Source organism: Rhynchophorus ferrugineus, unplaced genomic scaffold (assembly GCF_030347505.1).
Source record: "Rhynchophorus ferrugineus isolate W39M unplaced genomic scaffold, kcgeb_rfMv2 rfM8, whole genome shotgun sequence".
Taxonomy (NCBI): domain Eukaryota; kingdom Metazoa; phylum Arthropoda; class Insecta; order Coleoptera; family Curculionidae; genus Rhynchophorus; species Rhynchophorus ferrugineus.
Genome location: NW_027472587.1, coordinates 34790835 through 34810622, shown reverse-complemented (window position 1 = coordinate 34810622; position 19788 = coordinate 34790835). Strand labels below are relative to the sequence as shown.

Genomic DNA, 19788 nt, shown 5'->3' with positions numbered 1-19788 from the left:
AATTATATTTTATGATATATTTGTGTCATTATTTTATTTACATTAGAATATTGTTATATGTAAAAGCTAAAATAAACTGAAAGTTAGATACGACAACATCGCGTTATTAATTTAAAAGACCCGACTTCACTGTTTTATTGGATAGATTAAAAGATATATAGTCTATTCAAAGTTTTTTGTACATACGTCATGAAGATGTTGAACTCTAGTTGAAATATTTCGATAGCCTATGCGTTAGATGTACAGTAATGTTAGAATAAATTATATTTTATGATATATTTGTGTCATTATTTTATTTACATTAGAATATTGTTATATGTAAAAGCTAAAATAAACTGAAAGTTAGATACGACAACATCGCGATATTTTGACGTCATTAATTTAAATGACCCGACTTCACTGTTTTATTGGATAGATTAAAGATATAAAATCTATTCAAAGTTTTTTGTACATACGTCATGAAGATATTTAATAATTGTAAATTCGTTTAATTAATTAGAACATATTTTTCTTCCCATTTTATTCTAGTTAAAAAGAGACACAATGATGTCTGATTAGTTCGAACGCGTAATCGAATGAGCCTGTCAAAGTCGTCGGCCTGTCAGACGTATGCAAACATTTTTGAAAGCAATAATGATAAGAGGTTATAACTTTAACCTATAAACTATTGTGGCTGTATAATTAACTGTAGTTTTTAGATGTACTATAATGTTAAAACAAATTATATTTGATAACATATTTGTTCAATTATTTTATTTAGATTAGAATTTTGTTGTACGTCAAAGCTAAACTGAACCAAAACTCAGAGTTGCTGCGGTTTGACGTTACGCATTTAGATGACGTATGCACAAAATAACTTTGAATAGACTATATATACCCTTTCAACAAAACAGCCAATGCACGTCATCAAAATGTATGATGTAACGTTGCTGCACCAAAATTAAATTTTCGTTTATCTTGACTTAAAAAAGACTGTAAATAAAATATTGATTTGGAACTTCTTCTTAACTAGACTAATATTAATTAGTAAAATGAGAAAGAAAAATGTTCAGAGTTTAAAGGGGTTTTTACGTTTTTCCATACATAATTTGGCAATATGTTTCCCAGTGTTTATGACATGCATTTGCTGTTTTATTGGAACGACTATATAACAATAACAGCCTACAAAACAATTATGCAATAATTTTTGTTCAGTATAGACCTTCAATTAATTTTAACGAAAATAGATAAACGCGGCAACGCCGCACCGATAATTACAGTATAGCCGGGGCATCATCATTTATATCGTATGACCTCAAACGGAAAATATACACGGCGAGAGGCGAAGCGGTCGCTCGGCGTCCGACTGCCCTTCCCCTTGTGTAAACAACCAATCAGGGACAGGCCTGATAAAATCATGGGACCATAACGCTATGCATGTTGGCGTTCCATGCGTGTTGGCCCGCCAGACCAGTTTCTGTTCCTCTCCTTGGCGTTTTCGACGAAAAGGCGTGTTGTACAGCCGACGTATTAGGACGAAAATCCCAAGATACAAGAATTACCATTTTGGGTAATCGGTGACATAAAAACACGATTTTAATAATTAATTTTGATATTACCATTTTATGGTTACAGTCGAAATTCGACCACAGTCCAATATAAGATCAGAAATGTATTCCATATATAACGTTAATTAATACAATAAATGTCTGTATATTAACAGATATAATAACTACCCTTGAGATAGTAGTAACAAACATACCTTATTTAAATGGCATTTAATTAAATCTAATTTCTATTACACCACTGAACTTTATAATAAACTATCAATAGTAATATTATTCTCGATACTGTAACAACTTCAGAGCATTAAATATAAATATACATTTTATTATTATTTCATTATTACGTTGTGACAACTCGATTCCGACTAACCTACAATTTGTTTTTATGATAACTTAACTCTAGGTATATAACTTGGAAGACTCATCGGCCCTATCTCTGTCTCTGGTTAAACAATGTTTATACATGTCACTACTGTATTTTTTATTATATTCACCTCACCACACAAGATCAGATGATTTGATTATTTTGATTACTGTACTGTGTCCTACTCTGGTGGTATCCAAAAGTTTCAATAGTTCAATATTCTCATGACAATGGAGTCTTTCCTAAGCCCCCTTACAATTCTCTTGATTACTTGACTGACTATCTGGTATTTCTATATATCTATATTCTTATTATATGATTTCAGTTATATAATACAACTATTCTGTCATGTAGAAGATCACTTCAGTAAGTGATCTACTGTACAACTTATAATATAAATCTTATACTAGATACTATTCTAACTTATTCTAAAGTCTATCCTAACTTATTCTAAAAACTATTATAGCTTCTCTATGTGTATTAATCAGTTCATATGGTAGTTTGCGTTTGAGGCTATGCACTACACTGTCATCACGCACATTTAACTGTTTGGCGAGTGCATTGGGATGCACTAATAGTCTTTCAGAGTACTTCGCACTAGTAATATGGGGCATCGACGAGGACTCACAACACTTTATTCTGGAACCTCCGGAGAATCTCTTTGTTAGATTTGCCAGTAGTATCCCACAGTTCAATACCATAGGTCCAAATGGTACTAAGTATTGACTTATACAACAAACCCTTATTATCTAATGATAATTTAGATCAGCCAATACATTTGGTTTAGTTTAAGCCCAAGCTGTTTGCCTTTTGTCATCATGTGTTCTTTCCATGTCAAACGTCGATCAAAATACATTCCCAGATATTTAACCTTGTCTACTTGTGGAAGTTCATGATTATTCAATTTTACTGAGGGACATGCTTTTTTACAAAGGGTGAATATCACATGGGTAGATTTTGTCTCATTTGCTTTGATACGCCACGTTTTGTACCACAATTCGACTTTGTTAAGATGAAGATGGTGGCTTCTTGTGGCTAATATTGGATCCTCGTGTGATGCTAAAACCGCTGTATCGTCAGCATATGCTGCGACAGTAGTGTTTCTTGATGTCGGTAGTTCAGCTTTATACAATAGATAAGAACAATGGTCCAAGAACACTGGTCTGCAGAACACCCCAATGTATTGGGTGTAGGTCAGTGTATTCGTCACACTGTTTGATAATAATTAAACTTAGCACAGTCATACAATTACTTAATCACTTCCCCTGTTGCAACTGAAGACACTACAGTATCTCTAATTAGTCGATTGCGATTCTTTGTTTTCAAGTTTTTCAATTTAAATTAAACTGAATTTAACAGTAGCATTCACCACTAATGGTGTCTTCATGATGTTCAAGCCCATGTTGATCAAAATCTAGAATAGCTCGCTACTGGTCATCTAATTTTTGTGCTGGTACAGATAATTCATTAATTTATATCTGTTGAGCATCTGATGGGATTACAACAGATATAAGTGACAATAAAGGGTCACTATCTGGCGTCAATGTAATATAAAATTATTGACCTACTCTCTAGAAATCCGCAATAGCACGAGGTATGTTTCGTCCTATTTCAAATTTTCAATGCTTTCTTCCAAAAATATCCAATAGTTTTTGATTTTGTTTAAAGCTAAAAAATGTGTAGCATTGAGTCGTTAATGCCGTTAATGTTGAATACCGTTATTAACAAAATAATTTTAAAAAATTTAATTGGAAATAAACAGTAATATATTGAATGTGTTGATTAAATGTTAAAATCCCCGCATTTTCCCCGCATAATGCCAATTCATAAAATATCAACATGATATTCCTCGCCGATTTGGGAATTTCTCACAAGTTGGCAACGTTGAATATAAAATATCGTTGTCCAAAATTCTTATAATTATAGCGAAATTTCACAAAACGAATATTCCTTGCTTGTTATCGTGATATGTGATAGCCTAATATACTAATAACAAAACAATATCAAAGCAATTTAAGTTAAGTTTCTCGTGTAACCCGTAAAACGCTATATTGATTACCAATCTATGGTATAACCGCTGCATTAGTAATGAACTAAAACAACGCGATGTGACAGGAAGTACTGTGTAACTGCGATGCTACGGTTATCTATAATTAAACAATAATACGAGGTTACGTTCGACAGAAATTTTAATAATAACCTTCGAGACACGTGACCTTTGCTCCGACAGAGAGGCCACGTGACTTGCAACGCGTCGAACCGGAAGCGAAGCGGGCTAACGTCACCCCCTTAAAATTAATGCGTATTCCATCGTAATGGTGTGAATATTTTTTCAAGCCCGGTACTAAGTCTAATGTGCTATCAATTGTTTTTTTATAGTATAATTTGATGATCACGATTAGATCGAAATGGACGACAAATTAGTCTTTATTTTATTACCCATCGGTTTTTGGGCTTGGGTTTATCAGAATACATTACTCAAAATATTTTATTAAAAATATATAAATATATTTCAATTAATTTACATATTTGAACAATTAACAAGAACTCGAAAAATCACATAAATAAACATTATCATAAATAGAGGAAAATCCAGCCAATATGGTTAAACCCAAACGAAAAAGCCACAAAAAGCTCCAAATATGATCAACTATGATCGCTACTATTCTTGATCCATAAACCCCATTAATGAATTGACTACTCCAGCTTTCGATTAACATATTGTACATTTACTAGCCTAAAACGAATGGATGATCGTACTTGTAAGCTGCAAGAAATCTCAGTCAAGGCATCATTATGTTTACAAAACAATAATTTATTTACCCATACTCTTATATAACAATGCATTGTATTTTCCTTGTCGTTAGATCATTAAGATGTCGTTAATTGTTTTATATTTTGTTTATTTGATGCATGTCTACTTTTGTTAGCAAATTTAATTATTTCATAGTATTACTGTACACTGTTTTTACATTTTTCTTCTCTGATTCTCTGAATTTCACATTCTTCGACTTTCACTTTCAACTAATTGTAGCTACATCTTACCTACAAAATAATATTTAAATCATTACTAAAATATATTCTGTTTAAAATGAATGTCTAATTATTACCAGTTACTACAATTTTTGCTATTATTCTTGATGGACAAACCTCATTAATGACTTGACTACTTCCAACACAACAAGAATCTTTTTCTTCTCTGTTCTTGTTATCATTAAATTTTGACATATGTTGATACCTATTTGTTGTCGTTGATTTGATTTGATTGATTGTTATAAATTTGGCAACTAATATTCCCACTATTTATAATAGTGATTCTATTTGAATTTTGTAACTTTTAAAAATATATCCTTACATTCTGCACTTACCCTTGTTCTTCCATATTTTAAAATTAATGTATGTTAAATCACCAAGACTCGAAAAGAATATACAGCCAAGTACCAAGTGTACCGTAAGTCATTGCTGTCTTTTTTTTAGGAAAAAAACGACATAATATTCAAGAAAATGGAAAAACGTGTTTATTCAAAGTATTGACCATTTGATTCTACATCTCATGCCCATCTTTCAGGCAATTTATAGATGCTATTCCAAAAAAAATATTTGTCTTTTGAGCAAAACAGTTCGTTCGAAATTGACGAAGTGCTGCTGTGCAAGCATGTACGCCATTGATGCAAAAATTTAATAATCGGACGGGCAAGGTTTGGAGAGTACGGCGGGTGCGAGATAATATGTCCCATCCAAGTGCTTTCAACGCTTCCTTGGCCGGTTTTGCTATATGAGACGGCGCGTTATCCTGCTGTAAAATCACTTTACCGTATCTTCTGGCACATTCTGTACGTTTTTCGATAAATGCATGGTTCAAATTGATCATTTGTTGTCAGTAACTATCACTATTAACTGTTTTCCAGGTTTCAACAATACGTAATGAACCACGCCATTCTGGTCCCACCAAACCAAAACAATTTGGCCTTGCAGTCGATCCGCCGGCTTCACCAGCTGATAACCATGATTTTTTGAGCTTAGGGGTTTCAAAATAAATCAATTTTTCATCACTCGTCAGTATTCGATGCATAAATTACTTCCGATCATACCTTTGAAACAGCATTTTAGCAACGATTTTAGATGTTACACTTACATGGCATTCAATTGATGACGATTTCCTGTAATCGGTCGCTAATCGTAAATCTTGCAGTTGATAATATGTTGGTATAATTAGATAGTAATGGAGTTAAATGGCCTATAATGGTTGCTTGAAGTCACTTTTTTACAAATATGGGCCACATTTTATTAAAACTCTGAAATATATATATATATATATATATATATATATATATATACATTATAGGCATTAAGCCTATCGTCTTGCGAGCCACTAACTTAGAAATTATCCAAGAAGACATATGGTCTTACCCAGCCTGGTTACTGGCGTGACTGAAATCATTTTCCTTGTCAAATTTTACACTTTTGCCTAGATTGTTCGTAGGTATGTCCTAGCAGGATTTGGACCCGACACTATCGCAACAGTAGGTGGACCGTCCTGTTGCCTTTACCACTGCACCAGCCAAGCCGGCTGTTTTTTATTTTGTTTACCAATATATGCCCTCGTTCTAGAGTTCCGTGCTTGTTATAAATATCAATCTAATAATATAAAATAATGTTGCTTTTTTCTATTATAAATATTCTGGTTTTTTTTCTACGTGTTCTGAGTATTATCGGTACTATTTCCCCAATGCTGGGAAAATAATTCACTCGTAATATTGTGTTAAATATGATTGTTGTTAAGTTTACACCCTTATCTCATAGTAATTGCCAAGTAGTTTTTTCGTGATTAAATCATATCCTGGGGCTATTTTACAACCATTCTACCTTATTATTATTTATTTAACTTCTCTGGCAGTAATGTTCTCAGTGCATAGGTCGGTCTGAAGTGGATAATTTACGAAGCTGGTGGAGAAAAGCTCAAACGCATTCATTAATACAGTAGAGGAAATGTCAGCCTTTTCTTTATTGTTTCTAACCAATTGTTTTTAATAGGTGGTATTCTTGGTATCCTTAGTTTTATTCGTTTTAAATCAACTTTCTACACTTTTTTTGCCTTATTGAATTTTTCTTTGTTTTGATAAAATAATCATGAAGTTAATTAAATCACTACGAAAATAAACCCTACGTCATTGTACGTCCCGTTTAATAGGAAACTATTAGTAAAAAATCGCTCCAACATTTATTCGATCGAACACGAATTATTACGTAAATCGGAATCTAATAGAAAGCGAAAAATGTAAACAGAAATCCTCATAACGTATTTAACCAAAAGGCAAAGTAGAATTAATAACTGTTTAAATAAAACAGAAAAACGGTCAATGGTATGTACATATTTGCCATTTTATGTACAGATATTAAAATTAATATTTCAGTTATACGCCGGATATTTTCAACTCGGTATTACTCTCAGTTCAATTCAATACTGACACCATCCTATAGTATATCCGAATCAGCCGGATATATTAATTTTACTTTGATACCGTTCTATTTACATTAGATTTATTTTATCCATTTATAACATTTCTTTTCTCTTAAAATATAACTTGTTTATTTTATGTAATTGCTTTATTAGAGTTTTTTCATCGTCAAACCCAATAGAGTGGAAAATGACCAAAGGAAATCTACCATCTAGATTCCAGAAACAATCTTTTTTGTTGCTGCATCAGATACAGCCCGTCCAAAAGAAAAATCAAAATTTATGGCGTCACAACTTCGTGATGTCAACTTTGACTTTTGTATAATAATGAGCCAATATTAATGTTATCAAATATATATATTTCTTAATATTATATTACATATAATGCATATATTATCGAAGGATTTAAACTACAGTTAATTATACAGTCACTATAGTTTGTATATTAAGGTTGTTTGATTATATTACGCAAAAAACGTTAAGTTAACTGACTGTAAACATAGTTGTATCTAAGCCTTGTATCGTTATCAAAATCTGCAGTCTTGTCTGTAAATAAAAATAAACATTCATGAATTAACATAATTAAAAACTGCAGCTGTACCATCAAACCAATATTTATGCATTATATTATGTGTTTATATATGTGTTTTATACTATCTACAGTTTATCATTTCAAATATATGCACAATATATATGTTAGCGAAAAAAATTAATTCCATTTTTCCTAATAGATGGCTTGAAAGTCCAACACTCATAACATTGCAGCCTACAGTAAACAGAATGTAATTTCGGTTCAGCACATGCGCATTTTCTTTCATTTCAATTAAAAATCTGAGGGAACAAGCGCTCTTCTAACGCGCTCTGATCATATACTTTGTTTTATAACTGGTTTTAAATAAACATAGCCCCTTGAAATTAAAAAGCAATAATCAAACATATGTTACAATAGTAAAAAAAGTGCTGGGAACACATTTAAAAACTGACAATAATAAAAATATCAAAAGTTATCACTAATTTTTTATTAATTGTTTTAAATTAAATACTAATTAAAATACGCATTTTGTCAGTGTTGTAATTTTTGTATGAAGTAAATAGAATTTGGAAAACATTCTATTAGACAATTTTATTGCAAATCTGCAGAAAAAGGAGGTGAAAAATATCACAATAGTATAGAGATCATTTGAAATATATTTACATACATATTATTTAATATTATTTACAAAAAAATTCAGAAAACAATTTGTATATGTCATTCATCTATCTCAAAGCAATATCTTCATCTTGCACACTATCGCCCTAATCAATACATCGTTATCTCTACAAAACAAGAACTTTTAATTAAACCTTCTTCAGTTTTCGCTCAAAAAATTGAAGAATAATAGAAGCAGTTGTCAACAATATTTTTACGAGGTTTTATATGCTATAGTTAGTGCTTAAAAAACAAACTGACAAGTTAATTGAGAAGTCCCCGGCCTGACACATAGTTGGCGCTACTAGAATTAAATCTAAATGTTGTTTACCTAGTCCTAACCCTCAAAAGATACGTGTATAAATTTGACAGCTATCGGATCATCAGTTTGTGAATTATAGCATTTTGAGTGAAGCAACTTTTGTTATTGTGAAAAAAATGGATAAAAAGGAATTTCGCGTGTTGATAAAATATTGATTTTTGAAGGGAAAAAATACAGTTGAAGCAAAAACTTGGCTTGACGCTGAGTTTCCGGACACTGCCCCAGGAAAATCAACCATCAAGGATTGGTATGGTAAGTTTAGACGTGTTGAAATGAGCACCGAAGACGGTGAACGCGGTGACTCCTAAAATAAGTTGTTACCGATGAAAACATTTAAAAAACCCACAAAATGATTTTGAATGACTCTAAATTAAGTGAAGATATCAATTGAACGTGTACATCATATCATTCACGAATATTTCCGTATGAGGAAGCTCTGTGCAAAGTAGATGCCCCGCGAGCTCACTTTTGACCAAAAGCAACGAAGGATTGATGATTCGGAGCAGTGTTTGAAGATGATCAAGCGTAATAAAACCGAGTTTTTATATCGATATGTGACAATGGATGACATAGCTTCATCACTTTACTTCGAAGTCCAATCCACAGTCATACGAGTGAACTGCACACGATGAACCCGCTCCAAAGCGTGGAAAAACGCGACAGTCGGCTGGCAAAGTTATGGCATCTGTATTTTAGCATGCGCATGGAATAATTTTCATTAACTACCTTGAAGAAGGAAGGACTATCAACAGGGACTATTTCATAGCATTATTGGTCCGTTTGAAGGACGAAGTCGCCGAAAACGGCCACATTTGAAGAAAAAGAAAGTGCTGTTTCACTAAGACAATGTGCCGTTTCAAAAATTCATGAATTGAACTTCGAATTGCTTCCTCATCCACTGTATTCTGCAGATCTGGCCACTGGTGACTATTTGCTATTCTCAGATCTCACAAGAATGCTCGCTGGGAAGAAATTTTCGTCGAATGAAGAGGTGATCGCCGAAACTGAGGCCTATTTTAAAGCAAAGAACAAATCGTAGAACAAAAATGGTATCGAAAAGTTCAAGGGTCGGTATGATCAGTGTATCACCCTTGAAGGGAATTATGTTGATTAAAAAATTTTGCTCAAACTAATTTTGCCAAAAAAATGTGTTTTACTATGGTAGGCCGGGGACTTTTCAATTGACCTGTTATACAGCCGAACATAGAACCTCCTCCTTTTTCGAAGTCGGTTAATCAATAAAAACAATAAACGCACCTTTTAAACATCGTTTTCTTCCATGCTGACGGTACTCCCATTAATACTTCACCTACCCCTGTGTTACAAAAGGTGTTTTTGATCATAGTAAAATATTAGAAGCTACGCCCAGGCAAACAGGCATCAGCTATATTACGTATAATCAGCATATTCAAATTTCAAATGTACGTCTTTCTCGTCTAGATTCCAGTATAAACTCTTATCCTGTGCTCAGAGAAACTGTGTACATATAACTAGAAACTCTCAACTAGCAATTTATATAAATATACAATATACATTATATACTAGATACACTAAGTACTATACATATATTTGCTATTAGTATGTAATCAGAATCCACATATGTCACTTATTCAAAGCCGCTGCTTTTTTCAATAAACAATTTTTTATACAAATATTTACGTTAAATAATATAAATTTGTTAAGCAAAACATATAGTTTTAAGTATTTAACGATCAATATTTGACTTTTTCCACCGTGTTAACAGTTTGCCATATAAATTTACAAAATGATTATGTTCAAATATTTCTTAAATCGGTAACTTTATCTCATATATTTGTTCAGCCTCTCTATAGGTATTCGCTAGTTATCTTTTACGTTAAATTAGCTTTGTTTTCTAAATACAAATAAAATTCATTTAGTGATTGTGTGTATATTTGGGATTTATTTACCTGTATAATTAATAAATATTTAAAAATTATTGTACAATGCAATACGGATGATACGTTTTTATTATTAGGTGCGTGTATTTCAATCGATGCGTGTATTGTTTGCGTGTATTTTGATCATTTTTTTCACTTTAAAATTGCATCCATTGAGAACAAATGGTACATTATATATTAATGAAAATGTTGTCAATTATTTTCTACATCTTTCTGGTAACATGACGATACGGTGTCAGAAAAAAGATATTGGTTTGACAGTGATGTTTGACATTTTTCGCACTTCTTCACTTTTTCATAACAATGTACCAACAAAATCACGCCACATTGACCTGAAAATGTCTAGCGGATACATTTCTCATTCGTATCTATAACATCATGCAAGAAGATCACTTGGGATCTGTTACTTTGCTCTTGATGAGTCAATCAATTATTTTAATATCTTAAAGTCTCCTTTCTACCAAGGAGGATTTATCTGGACCGGAGCTACAGTTTGATGTGGGATCCGAATCACGGTTCTCGACATTAAGCCTACCGACCGGCCGGTGACCAACTTAGAGACCATCTCAGAAGACATCCGGTCTTACCTAGCCAGGTTACTGGTGTGACTGGGATCATTTTTCAATTTCAATAAAAAATGCGGCTTCTAGAGTTTAGGAATATTCTAAAATCAATGATGTAATAAAGCCACTTAGTTATTTCAATAAACATTTCTTCAACATATTTAAACTTTAAACCACTTATTGAAACCAAAATGTTTTTATTGAAATTAATGGATTAACGACCTCTCTTGAATATCTAACAAAGAGGTGCAGTTTTTACTAACTTTTCTTTGTATTTTTATGTTACTGTATATTATAGATTAAACTTGACCGATAGCTCAATTCTTATCAAGTTCAATGCCCCTATTATATATGTCCCAATTGATTGTATTAATCACTAATCTCTATGGGTTGATTTGCCATGAAACCTACGATTATTAAAAAGTACTTAAAACCATGAAGTAGTTTATTTCCAATATAATATTTCATGCTGATCTTATTCTTATTTATTTACCTATATTTATAAGTGAGTTTTAATAATAATATAAATAGCAATAGACATAGACGAGAACAATTTAATACATTAATGACTTTTTGAAAGATATTTTTTAATTAAAAAGTGATTTATTTCCCAAATAACCTCTTTCTATCTCAAGTCTTTTAGTCCAACGTTGCTCAAAATTTTCTATTCTTTACAAATAACAGGTTTTATGAAACTCTATATCAAAATAGGTGCTTGTTTCAGTGATAACCTCTTCATTTAATCCAAATCTCTTTCCACCCTATCACTTTTCAAATTCTCTTTTTTACTCTTTGTGATTCCACAATCTGCCCTGTAGGCAATAAATATTTCCTATGTCTATATTATATCTACGTGGCATGTAAAAAATCACTTCATTAAGCGATGTCCTGTATAAAATATTATCTTAATTAATTAGTCTTATTCTAGAGCTTATTCTAAAGTCTATATATGTCCAGTAATCAGATCAGGTGGTGTTAAACGTTTTACTCTTCGCACTTCACTATCACGTCGCATATTTAGATGGTTAGCGAGTATGTTGGGATGCACTGACACTCTTTCGAAGTACTTCACACAAACACGCTGAATTATACTCGTTATAGGTTCTAGAGGAATATTGCGTTATATCAGTTTATTTGAAATATAGTACGGAGCATCAACAATGGCACACAATACTTTATTTTGGAACCGTTGAATAATGGATATGTTAGATTTGCTAGCGGTACCCCATAGTTGGATTCCATATGACCAAATAGGCTTGAGTATAGACTCAAACAGCAATACCTTGTTATCTAATGATAACTTGGATTTGCGCCCGATGACCCAATACATTTGATATAATTTTAGTCCATGTTGTTTCCGTTTAGAGAGTATGTGCTTCTTCCAGGTTAGGCATCGATCCAAGTGCATACCAAGATATTTAACATGCTCTGCTTGGGGGAGTTGACGATGATTGATATTCACTGGTGGACATGTGCTTCTACGCAGGGTAAATGTTACATGGGTGGATTTTGTTTTATTGGCTTTAATACGTCACGTCCTCAACCATAATTGTATTTGCTCCAGATAGGTTTGTAGGTATAGTGATGCTGTGACTGGATTTTTATGGCAATATTTTTTCTGTGTCGTGTGCGTATGTTGTCATTTGTAGTAGCTATTTTTGTGGTGGGCAGATCGGCTTCATCTTCTAATATAGAAAATAGTCGCATGAGACTAAATCTGAAAAATATGAGGGATGAGGTTGCTGTTTATAGTCCAATTTATGGATTTTTATCATGGCGACTACACATGTGAAACGTTCAGCGGCACTTGTGCTGGCACGACCAAAATATCACGGCAGTGTTTTTTAAGACACCAGTAATGTTTTTAAAGTCACCGCGCCAGATTTTCAAGAAGTCAATGACATATTAATATATAATATATTATTTGTAATAGTAACAAAACATACAGATATAAATAAATATTAAGATAACCTGAAATATCTTAATCAATATCTTTTCCAAAAATGTATTTTAAATTAAGGATGTATATGTAGTTATAATGTTATATTTCTTGTTAACAGAAATAAGAAAAAATAATGATAATAAATAAATTAGCTTCAGTTATTAGTGGTTCCGTCTGATATTAATTATTTGGGGAGTCATATTAATACCTTACTTTGTATTGCTGAAACTGTCCTGTGAATTATAAGAAAGGAAAGAAACAATCTGACTGCAAAAGTCTAAATATATGTAATTCTTGATTGATACTGTTATTTCTTTCAAAAATATATCAAATTAATTAAATACAGTATTCTATATAAAATTAACTCTAATTTATTTTAAAAACAGATATTATAATCCTTTTACAATTTGGAAACAAATGCACCAAAATTTTATGTAAGCAGCATTCTAACGGTTAAGTTCGATAGTTTTCACGTTTCCTTAGTCATGTAAAATAGTAGTTTTCCATTGAATATTATTGAGTTCTTTAGTGTATACAAACGCTAGTCATGGAACACTCAAAATTGTACACATTGAATGACATTGGAGACAGTTGGAGCAGTGGTCACGGCGACAAGACAGTACTCCTACTGCTGTGATACTCGCGGGTTCGAATCATGCTGGGCCATGGATGTACTTTATTTTTGTGATTGTAATTGTAAATTTATTTGTAGGCAACAGTGGAAAATCCGACAAGGAATAACCATCCCAGTCACGCCAGTAACCAGGCTGGGTAAGACCGGATGTCTTCTATGATGATTTCTAAGTTGGTTGTTGGTCAGTCGGTAAGCTTAATTCCGAGAACCGTGGTTCAGAGCAGGATAAACTATAGGTCCATTCCAGATAAACCGTCGTAGGTAAAAAAGAGACTTTTAAAAAAACTGATAGTGATTGGCATTAAAATCATCTAGCTATTTGATTGATTAAATTGCCGTAGACTATACGATGGTTTTTGTTTAAATTATTAAAACCGATACGCAAAAATCAACTATAAAATCGTAGGAAAAGACGCTTATTAAAAAATGAAAACAAAACGACCGCCACCAATCCGACATTGTAAACAAAACAGCGTCCATACGTTCCCATAATAGTTTTAATTAGTCCGACATCGACTGCTTAACTACGAATCAGAATGCAAATATCGGTGAGTGGTAAAATAAACCGAAATCGACTAAATAGAGCCATCAGACCTGACAAAAATCAAGTAGAAAAAGCGACGATTATCGTCCCGCTGTAATTACGGTCAAACAAAAAGAATCAATAACCTATACGAGCACAAAGAAATACCCAAACTGAACTTTGTAGCCGTTGTTTGTATTATTTGTTGACCGATCTTATTTATATATTCTCCCAGTACGATGCCGGCGGGGACTTGCTTGTACGCGATGCTGTGGAGAAATTTACTTAAATTTAATCGTTCGGTAAATTTGCATTGTAAACTGTTAATAAAGTTAGAAAACTCAAATATTAAATATGTCAAACTATATATGTTTTCGCTTAATATATTTATATTATTTGGCGTAAATATTTGACGATATTTTTTGTTTATTGAAAATATCCATTTTATGAATGGAACGTATTTACTCGTACGACATCACTACACACGACTGTAAATATATGTTGGCGTACAGCGTAAAGATTCTTCTTTTCTGTTTGTACTGTTGTTAATTCTTTTGCCTCTCAGTTTAATTTGAATTATCTGTATGGTTTACATTGTTCAATGGCTTTTTGTTCGTGATTTAAAATTATATATAGCGCCATTAGTTTAATTAAAATACTTGTGGAGACCAAGTTATTTGTTTTAAACTGTTATATAAATTATTCTTCACCATTTAGCACAAGGTTAATTTTGCACCTTGTAGGTACTTGTTACATGATACAGAAAATGTAGGAAAACTGTTAAGTGCTATCCACATGCAATTTTGTCAAGCTGTTAGAGAAAATGCAAAGTGTCAATGTAAGTAACTGTAAAGTTCGATGGTTTTAACATTTCTCTATATAAAATAGCGGTTTTTTATTTAATATTGTTCAGTTATTCAATATAAACAACATATGATAATAATGGAAGATTGAAAATTGTATTTTGTGCATTCATTACATTTGTTTTTTGATGTTAAAATATCTGATGCTAAAGCCTATCAAGCAATTTTAGAAGCTTACGGTAATGTTGTTTTTTCATAACCCTATTGTCGGTTTTAGATTCAAACATTTAAAATTGGCTATTTCGATATAAATGGCAAAGAATAGCTCGGATGACCAAACAAGTTTTAAGACAACGAATTGTAAAACTAATTGGGCGAAAACCAGCCCACACAAACTCAAAATTTACTTAAATTTAATCGTTCGGTAAATTTACATTGTAAACTGTTAATAATGTTAGAACACTGAAGTATTAAATATATCAAACTATATATGTTTTCGCTTAATATATTTATAATATTTAGCGTAAATATTTGACGATATTTTTTGTTTATTGAAAATATCCATTTTATGAATGGAACGTATTTACTCATCCGACATCACTATATACAACTGTAAATATATGTTAGCGTACAGCGTAAAGATTCTTCTTTTCTGTTTGTACTGTTGTTAATTCTTCAGCCTTTTAGTTTAATTTGAATTAACTAAACCGTTTACATTGTTTAATAGCTGTTTGTTCGTGATTTAAAATTATATATAGCGCCATTAGTTTAATTAAAATACTTGTGGAGACCAAGTTATTTGTTTTAAACTATTATATAAATTATTCTTCACCATTTAGAACAAGGTCAATTTTACACCTTGTAAGTACTAGTTGCATGATACAGAAAATGTAGGAAAACTATTATGTGGTATCTACATGCAATTTTGTCAAGCTGTTAGAGAAAATGCAAAGTGTCAATGTAAGTAACTGTAAAGTTCGATGGTTTTAACATTTCTCTATATAAAATAGCGGTTTTTTATTTAATATTGTTCAGTTATTCAATATAAACAACATATGATAATAATGGAAGATTGAAAATTGTATTTTGTGCATTCATTACATTTGTTTTTTGATGTTAAAATATCTGATGCTAAAGCCTATCAAGCAATTTTAGAAGCTTACGGTAATGTTGTTTTTTCATAACCCTATTGTCGGTTTTAGATTCAAACATTTAAAATTGGCTATTTTGATATAAATGGCAAAAAATAGCTCGGATGACCAAACAAGTTTTAAGACAATGAATTGTAAAACTAATTGGACGAAAAGCAGCCCATTCAACCTCAAAATTTACTTAAATTTAATTGTTCGGTAAATTTACATTATAAACTGTTAATAAATTTAGAACAATCAAATATTAAATATATCAAACTAAATATGTTTTCGCTTAATATATTTATATAATTTGGCGTAAATATTTGACGATATTTTTTGTTTATTGAAAATATAAGTTTAATGAATGGAACGTATTTACTCATCCGACATCACTATATACAACTGTAAATATATGTTAGCGTACAGCGTAAAGATTCTTCTTTTCTGTTTGTACTGTTGTTAATTCTTTTGCCTCTCAGTTTAATTTGAATTATCTGTATGGTTTACATTGTTCAATGGCTTTTTGTTCGTGATTTAAAATTATATATAGCGCCATTAGTTTAATTAAAATACTTGTGGAGACCAAGTTATTTGTTTTAAACTGTTATATAAATTATTCTTCACCATTTAGCACAAGGTTAATTTTGCACCTTGTAGGTACTTGTTACATGATACAGAAAATGTAGGAAAACTGTTAAGTGCTATCCACATGCAATTTTGTCAAGCTGTTAGAGAAAATGCAAAGTGTCAATGTAAATAACTGTAAAGTTCGATGGTTTTAACATTTCTCTACATAAAATAGCGGTTTTTTATTTCATATTATTCAGCTATTCAATATAAACAACATATCATAATAATGGAAGATTGAAAATTGTATTTTGGGCATTCATTACATTTGTTTTTTGATGTTAAAATATCTGATGCTAAAGCCTATCAAGTAATTTTAGAAACTTACGGTAATGTTGTTTTTTCATAACCCTATTGTCGGTTTTAGATTCAAACATTTAAAATTGGCTATTTTGTTATAAATGGCAAAGAATAGCTCGGATGACCAAACAAGTTTTAAGACAACGAATTGTAAAACTAATTGGGCGAAAACCAGCCCACACAAACTCAAAATTTAAATGTTCGGTAAATTTACATTGTAAACTGTTAATAGAATTAGAAAACTCAAATATCAAATATATCAAACTGTATATGTTTTCTCTTAATATTTTTATAATATTTAGCGTAAATATTTGACGATATTTTTTGTTTATTGAAAATATCCATTTTATGAATGGAACTTATTTACTAATACGACATCACTATATACGACTGTAAATATTTATTGGCCTACAGGGTAAAGATTCTTCTTTTCTGTTTGTACTGTTGTTAATTATTTTGCCTCTCAGTTTAATTTGAATTATCTGTAGGGTATATATTGTTTAAGGGATGTTTACTCGTGATTTAAATAGGTCACCAAGTTGTGTGTTTTAAAAGATTTAACAAATTTATTGATCCTCAATATAAGCCAGAGAAAGTGTAAGTAGAGAATGACAAGAACTGAAGAAATGACAAAAAAGAACAGCATACTGGCAGTAATGCGACCAGTGATGTAAATGAAAAGGTCAGCTAAATACCACGATATAGTCAGTTAGATATCGACTGTTCCCATGGCAAAGAATGTTCCAGAATGCAAAAATAGTAATGATGTCTATCAACAAGCATGTTATCAACACTATTTTGTTGAAACATATATTTTTTAATTGTGTATTCGTCTTAGAACTGTAAATGCATAGCTCATAACAACAGGACAACGTCTGTCGAATCAGCCTGTACAGAATATCATATATGTAATTTCCATAAAAATTCAGTCAAAAACGCGATATTTTTTATTCAAAATTGGCTTTATTCATCAATGTAATCTCCATTAAGAGTTACATAATAATTCCAACGCCGCTCTTTTGTACAACGATTTATCTTTTGCCTCAAAATAGGCAAGTCACAAAAGACAGTTGCTGTCCACTCAGATGACAATCGTTTTGATTCCGGAGTGAAGGGATACATCCATAATTCATCCATTGTCACATATCGATGCAAAAATTCCGGTTTTTTACGTTTAAACTAAACACTGTTCAGAATCATCAACACGTTCTTGTTTTTGGTCAACAGTGAACAGACGCGACACCCGCTTGGAACAGAGCTTTCTCACAGTGAAATGCTCATGCAATATAAAACCATCACGTTCTTTTGATATGTTTACGTTGTTAGCTAACTCACGCAACTTTACTTTTCGATTATTCAAAACGATATTGCGGATTTTTTAAATATTTTCTGGTGTTACCACTTCATTTGGATGTCCACTGCGTTTTGTATTATTGATGTCTCTATGACTACGTTTGAAGTCAACAAACCAACGTTTCATTGCTGTTTCTGATGGAGCGGAGTCCTTATCACATTTTTCAAGCCATTACCTCTCTTGAACGGATTTTTTTCCCGTCAAGAGGCAATATAAAATTAAAACACGAAATTGTTCTTGATTCACTATTTCGAAAATAAAAATAATAGTGTCACTCTCTACACAGTAACTCAATAACAGCTTTCTTTTGAAGGTTAGTGCTAACTGAAAAAGCGCAAATGCAATAAAACTAGCACCATCAATATATTAGGCTTGGGACTTTTCAGCCCACGTGTTAAGACCACGATTTCAACAACTGTTAACGTTCAGAGACAAGAAGGTTTCAACCTAAGTAATATTAGAACATCACAGATATCACAAAAATCAAGGAAACAACCTTCAAAGTTTTGTATTTTTATATACAAATATTTTATACAAAATTTACTATTATATTACTCATACTACCAACACATCGAGCTACTATCATACTATACAGAACTAGTTAACCAAAGAGTTAGCATTCATCATTCACGAGATAGTGGTCAACCAGCGCGTTTATTAAACAGTCGCCATTGTGTACCTAAACGATTAGCGCGAACCAACCTTTATTTAAAATTAACGTATATTTTACGAACTGTAACTGTTGACTTCGGCATGATTAGACCTGTTTGAATTGATGAAGTCGCAACAACGTTTATTACGCAATACGAATTTTGTCGGTCAACAATTGCAAATGGCCGTCTATCATATTTCCATTGGTTGTCATTTTAATGCAATACTCGGCGATATCGGTTATAGAATGATTATTCAATTATCCGGTTCCAACTAATTTTCATAATTTTCTAAATAACATGATATGCTGTTTTAATAATATCAGGTTTATTTATTTACACATGCGCTATGTGTTTATTTGTTTATTTTAATTTAGTTTTATCCAGAATTATTTTTATATATTAAATAGACTTCAGGTTCATTTGCATTTTTTATAACATCTTTATTAGATACGTTTAGTAC

At 31.7% G+C, this 19788-nt stretch overlaps 1 long non-coding RNA gene across 1 annotated transcript in view; it reads right to left on the bottom strand.

Moving 5' to 3' along the window:
- The window catches only part of LOC143201161 (uncharacterized), a 63364-nt gene extending 45144 nt beyond the window's left edge, over positions 1–18220 (bottom strand). The window contains exon 1 of the long non-coding RNA XR_013006894.1: positions 18216–18220. This is a non-coding gene — a long non-coding RNA (uncharacterized LOC143201161). The remainder of the gene's footprint in view (positions 1–18215) is intronic.
- Between the last annotated feature and the right edge of the window lie 1568 nt (positions 18221–19788).